Below are 12903 nucleotides of genomic sequence, written 5' to 3' on the forward strand. Positions count from 1 at the left end.
ATAGTAAAGCTAAAACCACACAAATCATTTAAAACAGAAATGGATACAAGGCATTCGGTGAAACTTCAATACCACCAAGAGCCACAAGAGCTGAATGCTGTCAACGAACCTGTGGGAAGCAGCAGAGGGAGTCATGGATATAAGATGGACTGGAGAACAGGAGAACTTTATACCTTATACACAAAAGAGCCTTATACTTTTTAGTGTTTGTTCTGCTTCTGGTTTTGGCCTTCGTCTTCTGGCACTACAGGAGAGCCCAACAGGTCAATCTCAGAAGTGTAAACCAGGAAGGGTTCTGTCCATACTAACAGCTGGGGAGTCTAACGGATCTATAGCAGATCTGAAGGGGCCAAACCAATGTAACGCTTATGCATTCCCCTAACAATCCAGCCAGGGACCACCTCTGCTAAGTACATAATCAAAGGTGAGCAGGACAGAGACAAAGGAAGAGAAGGTCCAGACAAAACAAGACCAAGGAAGCGAATATCTTTCTGATAAAAAAAATGGGGGGAGGGTGCTGGGTGGGAGAGACAGGACAGAGCCAGGAAATCTCAGAAAGTAAGACTTCTTATTTTTTAATGCTACATGCAAAAAATACAAGAGGCAGCTCAGTGAAATGAACTCTTCTAACCTCTGAGTACACCTACCTGGAGCCATGCCCTCTAACTGAACAACCATCCTGATAGTTCAGGAAAACTAATTTCACCTAAGAATGAGAGCTAGAAAAGGGTCAAGGTCAAGTCGCATAGACGCTTTCCTAAAAAGAGAATGAGCAGCACTCATAACACATCCAACGAAAATGTCCCACAAAACTGAAATTTTCTCTTCTCAAGCAACCTAAATACATTAAAAAATAACACCAGGCATGAAAAACAAAATAAGTTGGAATTAGAAAACTCAAAAATGAAAAAATAAATAAACTAAATAAAAAGTTAAATGAAATTAAATTTAAAAAAAAGAGAACTCAAAAATGGAGTGAAAAAACTTGGGAACATATTAGAAACAAGAGTAAAACATCAGGAAGACTAAAGAAGAAGAAACAAACATAGCAGACATCAAGTTAAAAGAAATAGAGAAAAGGAAAATATTTACAACCAAAATGAAATTAGAAAGACATAAGAAAGAATCAAGAGTAAGTGACAAATGATGAAGAAAGGCAAGGAAGAGCTAACACGGAAGTCATGAAGAAAAAAGTCAAAACAAGGAAACAGAATACTAAGAACTAAGATTTTAAAAAATTGCGAGAATATAGACCCAGAACACACAACATGAAACAATAGTCTGGCAATAACTGCACTTCAAAGAAAAGGAAAAAAAAGTGCTTTGAATGTCCAAGTAAAAAAGAGGGACTTAGAAGGTAAAGAAACTTAATTTATCATTAGCCTTTGAAACTTTATGCCAAAAGAAAATAAGCAACATATTTAAGAAACTCAAGAAAATCACATGTGAGCCAGGGGTTTTATGTCCAGCCAAACTGACTTTCAAACATAAAGGACACAAGCTCTGATTAGCATGCAAATACTCAGAATATAGTTCCCATGAGCCCCTGCTGAAATATTTGGAGGGGAACTTCAGACAATAATTAATAATAATAATAGTAATAGTAATAATAATAATGTCTAGAAGGACATCCATATACGAATTGGTTGTGAGCACAAAACTTAGAGCTGCTTGTCGAAGTCACAGGTAAAAGGGAGAGTATGTGTTCAAAAGGGAGAATGTGTCCAGGCTATATGTGTTGACGATGTAAAGAAATATAATGTATTTGTAAAGTGGGGTGAATGGGGAGAGCAAATGAGAAAAAATAAACTTTCCAGTAAGTACTGGTGATGGTGGGATTAGTATTGTTATTCTGGGACTGGGAGGATAAAGGAAACAAGTAGTTACGGAACATAGATATCATTCCCTGTGTCTCTGAGAACCAGGATTCCCGGCATGGAAGAAACGAGACACACATGTAATTGAGGAGAAGCTATGTAAACAATGTTTGGCCCTGAATTGAAATTGAAAGCACCAGTATGAACTTAGGAGGTACTTTATCTTTAAAATTATGTAAATATTCCCTAACTCTATTCACTGAAAAGACCTCGAAACAGGACACACCCAGTAAGCAAATATCCTCAGCATCCTGGTTTGTGATACCATTTCGTACTAACAGAAACGAGAACTTCTTGGAGAAATACTTGTTCTAAGTCTGGGGCAGGTGATGTACAAGACTTCCTGATGAGTCTGGCATATCACCTCACACCAGATAGTGAAGATTATTAGGGTTATGTCAAAAGAACTCAGGAGGTAACTTGAAAAGCCTCCCCCTGACCAAAGATGAGAAATTTAAACTTCAAAAAAATATTTTCTGGGGCACCTGGGTGGCTCAGTCGGTTAAGCGTCCGACTTCAGCTCAGGTCATGATCTTGCGGTTTGTGAGTTCAAGCCCCACGTTGGGCTCTGTGCTGACAGCTCAGAGCCTGGAGCCTGCTTCAGATGCTGTGTTTCCTTCTCTCTCTGCCCCTCCCCTGCTCATGCTCTGTCTCTGTCTCAAAAATAAATAAAACATTTAAAAATATGTATATTTTTTCTGCAATGGATTAGAAAATGTTGAATGTGTTTAAATACATACATTCATAATGATACTTTAAAAAATTAGTCACCTTCACGGGATGATAGCAAGCTCATTACTGGGAAAACTGGCTAATAAGAAAGAACCAACTATTTATCCTGGCTTTCTTACATAAACTAGATTGCTGGTTAACCAAAATATAGACAATAGGAAGTGTTTCTTTATAGAGACAGTTCAACTAACAGCTGAAAAAGAAATCATGAAATTAAAATACCACCATTTTGCAAATCCAGTGAGTTAATTTGTCCAGGCGCTGAGCAGAAAACAGTTGCTAACACCCCCAAAGGAGAATCAGCCACAAATGATGTGCCTCCCTCCTGATATACCCACTATAGCCTTGCCAAAGGTGTTGAACCTGGATCTGAATAAACCTCTAAATTCATGTGAAAGAAATTCAAAGGACAGAAAAAAAGTTGAACCATACCATAATGCAACAGCAAAATCTGGACTATGGGAAACTACACATAAAATGTCAAGAAAAGAAAGAGATGGGCAAGGGGTAGACTACAGATTAAGAGAGACTTAAAAGACATCAACTACAGGGTGCCTGTGTGGCTCAGACGGTTAAGTGTCTGACTTCTGATTTTGGCTCAGCTCATGATATCATGGTTTGTGAGTTTGAGCCCCCATATCAGGCTCCACACCATCAGCATGGGATTCTCATTCTCTCCCCTCTCTCTCTGTCCCCAACCCCTGCTCACGCTCCCTACCCCCACCCCCACCGCCACTGCCTCTCTCTAAAATAAATAAAATTAGGAAGAAAAAAAAAGATCAAATGCAGTATTAAAACAACAAGGCTGGGGGCACCTGGGTGGCTCAGTTGGTTAAGCATCCAACTTCTACTCAGGTCATGATTTTACGGTTCATGGGTTCGAGCTCCACATTGGGCTCTGTGCTAACAGCTCTGAGCCTGGAGCCTGCTTCAGATTCTGTTTCTCCCTCTCTCTCTGCCTCTCCCCTGCTTGCTCTGTCTCTATCTCTCTCAAAAATAAATAAACATAAAAAAAGTAAAAATTTTAAATTTAAAAACAAGGCTAAACCATAGTCTAGGGATATACACTTTGGTAATAACATAAAGAAATGCAACAAGACGATTATTATAAAAGTTAGGATAATGGTTACTTTTAGTAGGATTAGAAGGTGAACTGGATTGGAGCAGGGCACTCATGGAAGACTTTGTGGCTGGCAAAGGTTTAATTCTTGACATGCGTCATGACTGCAAGAGGACTTGTCATATCCACAGTGATTAAGCTACAGAGAATATTCTTACAGCTCAGGTAAAAAATATTTGTTGCAACAAGGATGTATACTTTTGCAAATTAAAAAGGGGGTGGTAGGTGGGGAAACTGGGTGAAGGGAGTCAAAAGGTACAAACTTCTACTTAAAAGGTAAGTTCTGGGGATGTGATGTAAAACATGATGACTATGGTTAACAATCTCATATTGTATATTTGAAACTTGCTAAGAAAATACACTTTACAAGTTCTCATCACAAGGAAAAAGATACTTGTAACTATATGAGATGATGGACGTTAACTAAACTTATTGTGGTGATCATTTCATAATATATGTAACATAGCAAATCATTATAGTGCCTACTTTAAACTTGTGCAATGTTCTATGTCAATGGTATCTCAGTAAAACTGGCGGGGGCAGTGGGCAGAAGACATTAGGCTGGTAAACTGAATCAACTTTCCCAAAGAATGTTGATAATATGTAACAAAACTCTTTAAAAATGCACAGTTTAAATTTTGATATGGTAATTATATACCTAGGATACTCTTTTAAGGAAATAAAGATGCAAACAAAAGATATTTATGTCAGCTATATTTAAAATACTAAATCAGTACTTGAACACCTAATATTAGAAACACGAATAAATGAATGACACAGCTATAATGAATATTACATTATTTTTCAAGAATATTTAATTAGAGAAAATACTTCTTATAATATTAAGAGGAAAAACAAAGAAAAAAAACAATCAACATATAAATGCACAAAAAAAAATAAGGGAAGAAAATATATTAAAGTATTAGTGGATATGGTGATTTTTCTTTCTTTTTTTCTAGGCCTGCCTAGTTTTTCCATACTGTCTATTATATATTTTATAACCAGCAAAATGTACCAATAAATAAAATATATCAGTCTTTAAAAAAAGAGGGGATTTTCCATATGAAATCTGTATCAGAATAATTAAAAAAAATAAGATATGGAATATAACAGTTTGCTTTACCACCTTTTCTGCATTATATTTCTCTCTCCTTTCTCCTCTCATGCTAGAAAACATACTAAGTCTCCCTCCTGCTAATTCAGAGTAAAGTTTTGGATGGGGAAAGAACAAGTAATTACTAGAACAATATATGCTAGTGCCTGTCCTGTAGCCTTCATGTACACATTATCTCATTTCTCCTTTGAGGGGAAATATTTAAAGTTTAATAGAGAATGCCTGGAATTCACAATGCCCTCGAAACACTAAACAGGATGGAAATAATTAGGCACATGCACCACAATTTAATTAAAGGACAATCATCCCAGCATTGTTTATAAAGGCAAAAAAAACAAAACAAAACAAAACAAAACAAAAAAAAAACCCAGAAACGACCTAAACATCCAACAACAGTTGACACTGTTAGTTACTGTACCATTAAAATCATGTTATAGATAAATGTTTATTGGCATAGAAAAATACAATGTCAATGTTTTTTTTTTTTTTATTTTTTATTTTTTTTCAACGTTTATTTATTTTTGGGACAGAGAGAGACAGAGCATGAACGGGGGAGGGGCAGAGAGAGGGAGACACAGAATCGGAAACAGGCTCCAGGTTCTGAGCCATCAGCCCAGAGCCTGACGCGGGGCTCGAACTCACGGACCGCGAGATCGTGACCTGGCTGAAGTCAGACGCTTAACCGACTGCGCCACCCAGGCACCCCAATGTCAATGTTTTTAAAAGGAAGGTATAATTATCCCACTATTTCAAGTGTACGTGCGCATGCGTATACTCATAGGTCTGGAGGTACAACCAGTGTTTAACAGTGTTTCTCTTAGTTACAGGATTTGGAGAATTTTAAAATATGTTCTTTTTGGTTATCTGCATTAGCTAATTCTATGACACAGATACATTACTTACTGGGAGTAAAAAAAGAAAAAAAAGGTAACTTACTAAAGCGAAATTGTATCTCTTCTCTCTCCTTCTCCTATGGTAGATTTTGTCAACTGGACCAAAATTTCTATTTCCACAATGAAAATCTTTATAGCAGAAACCAGGACTACTGCCCCAGCTAACTGCAAGTCTCCAGTATGAATAACTCGTAGAGGTGGAGGACAGTCAGAAGAGGGCAGCACCGGTCACGGAGAACACTGATTTCTACAGCCCTGCTGTGCACACTCTAGCCAGTCATAAACTCAGTTAGTTGTCAAGTTTGGAGAAGGGGAAGGAAACAAATAATTGCTGAATACTTATTTATTATGTAAGTGAGCACAGGGTCATGCACTACTTTTTATTAGATGGGTTTTGCCCCCACACCAACCCTGTTAGCTATTATTATTCTCATTTTACAAGTGAGCAAATTAAAGTCTAAAAAGATTAAATAACCCACCCCCACATGCCACCTCACTTTGGAACCATCAAAGGCAGCTGGTGCATGTAGCTCACTAGGGGACACCCACTGTGTGCCTGGCTCTGGTGGCCAAGGGGGATTGTGTTTCTGGGCCCTGTGGGTCTGAAACAATTGGAGAGGCAGTTCTTGGTAGGCAACCACCCTCAGGGCATTGTATAGTTGGCAGGTTTAAATATATCCTCACCCTTTTTTCTGAGAATGGCCTAACTACGTGATCTATAGCTTCAGGTTTATAACACATCCTGAGTCTATGGAAATGCTCTCAGGAAACAAGAGCTGAGGGATACTACCTATGAGCTCTCACTATGTCCCACTATAGTTTGCCAGTACCTCCAGAAAAAAAAAAAAAAAAAAGCCCATATACTCGTCTGAAGCCCTAAATTTTACAACTGTCACTAAGGGGACACCTCCAGATCACTTGGTCTGGAGGCCAGCAAGGTCTACAATTGCAGTCCCATAGGACTGTGTATATCTGCATACCTTAAAAGCGGCTACCTGAGGGTCTAGCTTCCAATCGGCCCCCAACTAGGGGATGACTAAGATCCCCCCCACCCCCCAGTAACACTCAAGATCTTGGTACAACCTCAACAACTGGGACCTATCAAAAAAACATCAGGCTGCTTACACAATCCCAAAGATTTGAAAGACAACCAAAAACTAGGGCAAGGTTAAATGATAAGGCTCATCTCCTAAACAATGCCACTCCTGCAAGATAAGGAGACATAGCTGTTTTATCACCTAATACATAGAAACACAGGGACTTGAGCAAAATTGGGAGAAAGAAAAATACGTTCCAAATGAAAAACACAAGCTAAAACCCCAGGGGAAAACAAACAAACAAAAAAAAAACACCTCATTGAAATGGAGATAACTAATTTACCTGATAAAAAGTTCAAAATAATAGTCATAAAGATGCTCACCAAACTCAGAAGTATGAATGAACACAGCAAAACTTCAATAAATATATAGAAAATATAAGAAAGAAATGGACATCATAGAACTGAAGAATTCAATAATTAAACGGAAAAGTGCAAGAGGGGTTCAACAGCAGACCAGATGAAAACAAGATAAAATCAGTGAGCTGGAAGAGAGGGCAGTGGAACTCACCCCCAAAGCGCAGCAAAAACAAAAGAGAATTTTTAAAAAGTAAACATAGCTTAAGGGACCTATGGGTCAACATTAAGTGGAATGAAATTTGCATTATAGGGATGCCAGAAGGTCAAGAGGAAGAGAAAGGGGCAGAAAACTTATTTGAAGAAATAATGGCTGAAATTTTCCCTAAACCAGAGAAAGAGACATTTTGCTCCAGGAAGTCGAGAGTTGCAAATAAAATAAACACAAAAAGGGTTATACTAAGTCATATTATAATTAAAATGTCAAAAGTTAAAAATAAGGAGAGAATCTTAAAAGCAGCAAGAGAAAAACAACATGTTATGTATAAAGAAAACTCTATGAGACAATCAGCAGTATTTTCAGCAGTAACTGTTCAGGACAGAAGGGAGTGGCATGATATATTCAAGCTGCTGAAGGAAACCATTCCTATCAAGAATTCTCTTTCTGTCAAGGTTATCATTCAGAATTGAAGAAGAGATAAAGAGCTTTCCAGAAAACAAAAGCTAAAGGAGTTCATCAGCCTTACAAAACATTTTAAAGGGACTTCTTTAAGCTGAAAAGAAAGGGCACTAATTAATAACAAAAAAATGAAAGTAAAAATCTCACTTGTAAAGAGAAATACATAGTAAGCATAGCACATTAATCACTTATAAAGTTAGGATAAAGATTTTAAAAAGTGAAAATAACTATAAACACAATAAAAAGTTAAAAGATACTCAAAATAAAAAGTTGTAAAATGTGAATTCAAAAACACAAAATGTATCAGGGGGACTAAAAGTGTAGAGTTTCAGAATGCATTCAAACTTAACCTGCTATCATCTTAACATGGACTGTTACATATAAAGGCAGTAATATATGAGCCCCATGGTAACCACAAAGCAAAAATCCATGGTAGATGCACAAAAAATGATGAGAAAGGAATCTAAGCATAAGAACATAGAAAGTCATCACATCAAACCAAAAGGGAAGAAACCAAATGAAGAAGAAAGAAATGGAGAGGAACTACAAATTGACAAAAAAAAAAAAAAAAAAAAAAAAAAAAATGCCAATAAGTATTTACCTATCAATAATCACTTTAGCTGTAACTGGACTAAATTCTCTGATCAAAAGAGTGCTGAATGGATTAAAAAAAAAAAAAAAAAAAAAAAAGAACAAGACCCATCAATATGTTGCCTCCAGTAGACATATTTCAGATGTAAGGACATGTGGAGACTGAAAGTAAAGACATAAAAAAATGTTTCCTGCAAATCGAAACCAAAAGAAACCAGGTATCACTTTCTTATATGTATACTGACCACACAAGATAGACCTTTAGGAAGACTGTAATAAAAGACTGTAATAAAAGACAAGGATGGGCCATACATAATGATAGAGGGGTCAATCCGGCAAGATGCAACATTTGTAAATGTTTATGCACCCAATATAAGAGTACCTAAATACATAAAGCAAATACCAACAGACCTAATAGGAGAAACTGACAGCAATACAATAATAGTAGGGGATTAACAGGCTACTTACATCAGTGGATAGATCATCCAGACAGAAAATTAATAATCAACCTTACATGACACATTGCACCAGATGGACTTATTAGATATAAACAGAACATTCCATTGAAAAACAGGAAAATACACATTCTTCTCAGTGCACATAGAATATTCCCCAGGATGGATCATATGTTAGGCCACAAGACAAGTCTCAATAAATTGAAGAAGACTGAAACCATATCAAGCATCTTTTCTGCACACAATGGTACAAAACTATAAATCAACTGTAAGGCGAAAACTGGGGGGGGGGGGGGGGGGTGGATCACAAATATATGGAAATTAAACAATATGGTACTGAACAATCAATGGGTTAACAAAGAAATCAAAGAAGATATTAAAAATAGCTTGAGACAAATGAAAATGGAAATATAACACACCATAATCTATGGGATGCAGCAAAAGCAATTCTAAGAGTCAAATTCATAGCAATACAGGCCTACCTAAAGAAACAAGAAACTATAAAAGAACAAAGTAAGCCCAAAATTCATACACAGAGGAAACTAATAAAGATCAGAATGGAAAAAAATGAAACGGAGACTGAAACCATATTAGAAAAGATCAATGAAACTAAGCCAGATTAATAACATCAACACATCTTTAGCCAGACTAAGAAAAAAGAGAGGGTTCAAATAAATAAAATCAGAAGGGTTAAGTCCCAACTGATATTAAAGAAATACAAAGGATATAAGAGATGACTATGACCAATAATATGCCAATAAACTTGACAACCAAGAAAAAAAATGAATAAATTCCTAGAAACATAATTTTCCAAGACCAAATCATGAAGAAAACAGAAAATCTGAATAGAAGGATTACTAGTAAGGAAACTGAGTCAGTAATCAAAAACTTCCCAACAAACAAAAGTCGAGGACCAGACAGCTTCACTGGGGATTTCTACCAAATGTTCAAATACGATTTAATACCTATCCTTTCATCCTCCTCCAAAACTGAAGAGGTAAGAACACTACCAAACTCATTTTATGAGACCAGCATTGCCCTGACACCAAAAGCAGACCAAAACAAAAAGAAAAAAAAAAAAAGAAAAATTACAGGTCAATATCCCTAATGAACATAGATGCAAAAATACTCAACAGACCAAATCAACAATGCATTAAAAGGATCATATGCCATGATCAAGTAGGATTTATTTGGGGGATGTAAGAATGGTTCAACATCTACAGAACAATCAACATGATAAACAAAATTAAGAATAAAAATCATATCATCTTAAAAGATGCAGAAAAAGCATGTGACAAAATTCAACATCCATTTATGACAACAACTCTTACCAAAGTGAGTACAGAAAACACTCAACACAATAAAGGCCATGTGTGACAAGTCCCCAACTATCATACTCAATGGTGAAAAGCTGAAAGCTTTTCCTTTAAGATCACCAACAAGACAAGGATACCCACTGTCACCACTTTTATGCAACAAAATATTGGAAATCTAGCCAGAGCAATTATGCAGAAAAAGAAATAAAAGGCATCCAAATTGAAAGGAGAAGTAAAATTGTCACTATTTGTAGACATGATTTTATACAGAGAAAACCCTAAAAATTCAACCAAAAAAATGATTAGAACTAATATATGAATGGAGTGAAGTAACAATCACTTCAAATCACATAAAATCAATATAAAAATCTATTACTTTTTTTTATACATTAACAATGAACTATCAGAGAATTAAGAAAACAATCTTCTTTACACATGCATCAAAAAGAATAAAATTTGCAGGAGTAAATTTAACTATGAAGGTGAGAAAACTTTACACTGCAAACTGTAAGACACTGATGAAAGAAACTGAAGAAGACATAAATAAATGGAAAGATATAAGTTAGACTGGAAAAATTAATTTGAAAAATGTTGTACTGCCCAAAGCAATCTACAGACTCAATGCCATCCCTATCAAAATTCCAATGGCATTTTTCACAGAAATAAAACCATCCCAAAATTTGTTTGGAACCACAAAATATCCCATTATACTGACAAAAACAAAGCTGGAGGCATCATGCTGATTTTAAAATATACTACAGAGCTATGGGGCACCTGGGTGCCTCAGTCGGTTGAGCACCCGACTTCGGCTCGGGTCATGAGTTTGAGCCCCGCGTCGGGTTCTGTGCTAACAGCTTAGAGCCTGGAGCCTGCTTCATATTCTGGATCTCGCTCTCTTTCTCTCTGCCCTCTCCCACTCATGCTGTCTCTGTCTCTCAAAAATAAATAAACATTAAAAATTTTTTTTAAACTATACTACAAAGCTACAGTAATCAAAACAGTATGGTGTTGGCATGAAAACATATACATAGAGCAATACAACAGAACAGAGAGCCCAGAAATAAACCCATGTATATATGGTCAATTAATATACAAGGGAGACAAGAATATACATGGGGAAAGGACAGTCTCTTCAATAACTGTTATGGAGAGTCACATGCAGAAGAATAAAACTGGACTACTACCTTACACCATATACAAAACTGTACTTGAAATGGATTAAAGACTTGAATGTAAGACAAGAAACCCTCAACTTCCTAGAAGAAAACTAAGGTGATAAGCTCCATGACATTGGACTTAGTGGTATCTTTTTGGCTCCTACTCCAGAAGTAATGGCAACAAAAGCAAAAATAAACAAATGGGACTACATCAAACAAAAAGCTTCTGCATACTGAAGGGACCTCCTCACTAGCAAATGGGAGAGGATATCTGAAAATCATACATCAGATAAGGAATTAATATCCAAAATATATAATGAACTTATACAGCTCAATAACAACAAACAATCCTATTAAAAAATAGGCAGAGGATTTGAATAGACATTTTTCCAAAGAAGACAACAGACGGCCAACACGCACATGAAAAGATGCTCAACATCACTCATTATCAGGGAAATGCAAATTATATCCACAATGAGATATAACTGCACATCAGTCAGAATGGCCACTATCAAAAAGATAAGCATGACGGCAATGGTAGTAGGGAGGTTCCTCAAAAAATTAAAAATAGGGGCGCCTGGGTAGCTCTGTCAGTTAAGTGTCCGACTCTTGATTTAGGTTCAGGTCATGAGCTCATGGTTTGTAAGATTGAGCCCTAATTCAGACTTTTGCTGACAGCATGGAGCCTGCTTGGATTCTCTCTCTTTCTCTCTCTCTCTCTCTCTCTCTCTCTCCCTCTCTGCCCCTCCCCCGCTTACTCACACGTGCACTCGCTCTCTCTCAAGATAAATTAAAAAAATTTTAATTAAAAGCAGAATCATTATGCAATTCAGCAGTTCCACTTCTTGCTATTTATTGTAAGAAAATAAAAACAACTAATATGAAAAGAGCTATGCACTCTTATGTTCATTGCAGCATTATTTACAACAGCCAAGATATGGAAAGAATCTATCTGTCCATCAGTGCATGAATGTATAAAGAAAATGTGGTATAGGGGCACCTGGATAGCTTACTCGGTTAAGTGCCTAACTTCAGCTCAGGTCACGATCTCACGGTTCATAAGTTCAAGCCCCACATCAGGATCTGCACTGACAGTGCTGAGCCTGCTTGGAATTCTCTCTCTCTCCTCTCTCCTCTCTCCTCTCTCCCTCTCTGCTACTCCCCTACTTGTGCTCTCTCTTTCAATATAAATGAACTTTAAAAAGAAAATGTGGAATACTACTCAGCCATAAAAAGAAATGAAATCTTGCCATTTGTGCAACACAAATGGACCTCAAGAGTATCACGCTAAGTGAACTAAGTCAGACAAAGACAAATACTGTATCACTGCACTCAGACCTCGAATCTAAAAAACAAAACAAACGAACAAACAAAACTCACAGATACAGAGAACAGATTGGTGGTTGCAGGGTGGGGGGTTTGGCAGGGAACAAAATGCATGGAGATAAGAAGGTACAAATTACCAGTTACAAAATAAGTAAGTCATGAGAATGTAACATACAACATGGGGACTATAGTCCCCATGGAGTCAATGATACGATTCTGAAAGTTGCTAGGAAGGTAAATCCTAAAAGTT

At 36.7% G+C, this 12903-nt stretch overlaps 1 protein-coding gene across 4 annotated transcripts in view; it reads right to left on the reverse strand.

Annotated features, from left to right (window-relative positions):
- MTMR2 (myotubularin related protein 2) overlaps nucleotides 1–12903 on the reverse strand; it is a 117399-nt gene that overhangs the window by 15004 nt on the left and 89492 nt on the right. The gene's annotated exons all lie outside the window — the stretch shown is intronic.

Source organism: Puma concolor, chromosome D1 (genome assembly GCF_028749965.1).
Source record: "Puma concolor isolate L17-30 chromosome D1, mPumCon1.1.hap2, whole genome shotgun sequence".
Classification (NCBI taxonomy): domain Eukaryota; kingdom Metazoa; phylum Chordata; class Mammalia; order Carnivora; family Felidae; genus Puma; species Puma concolor.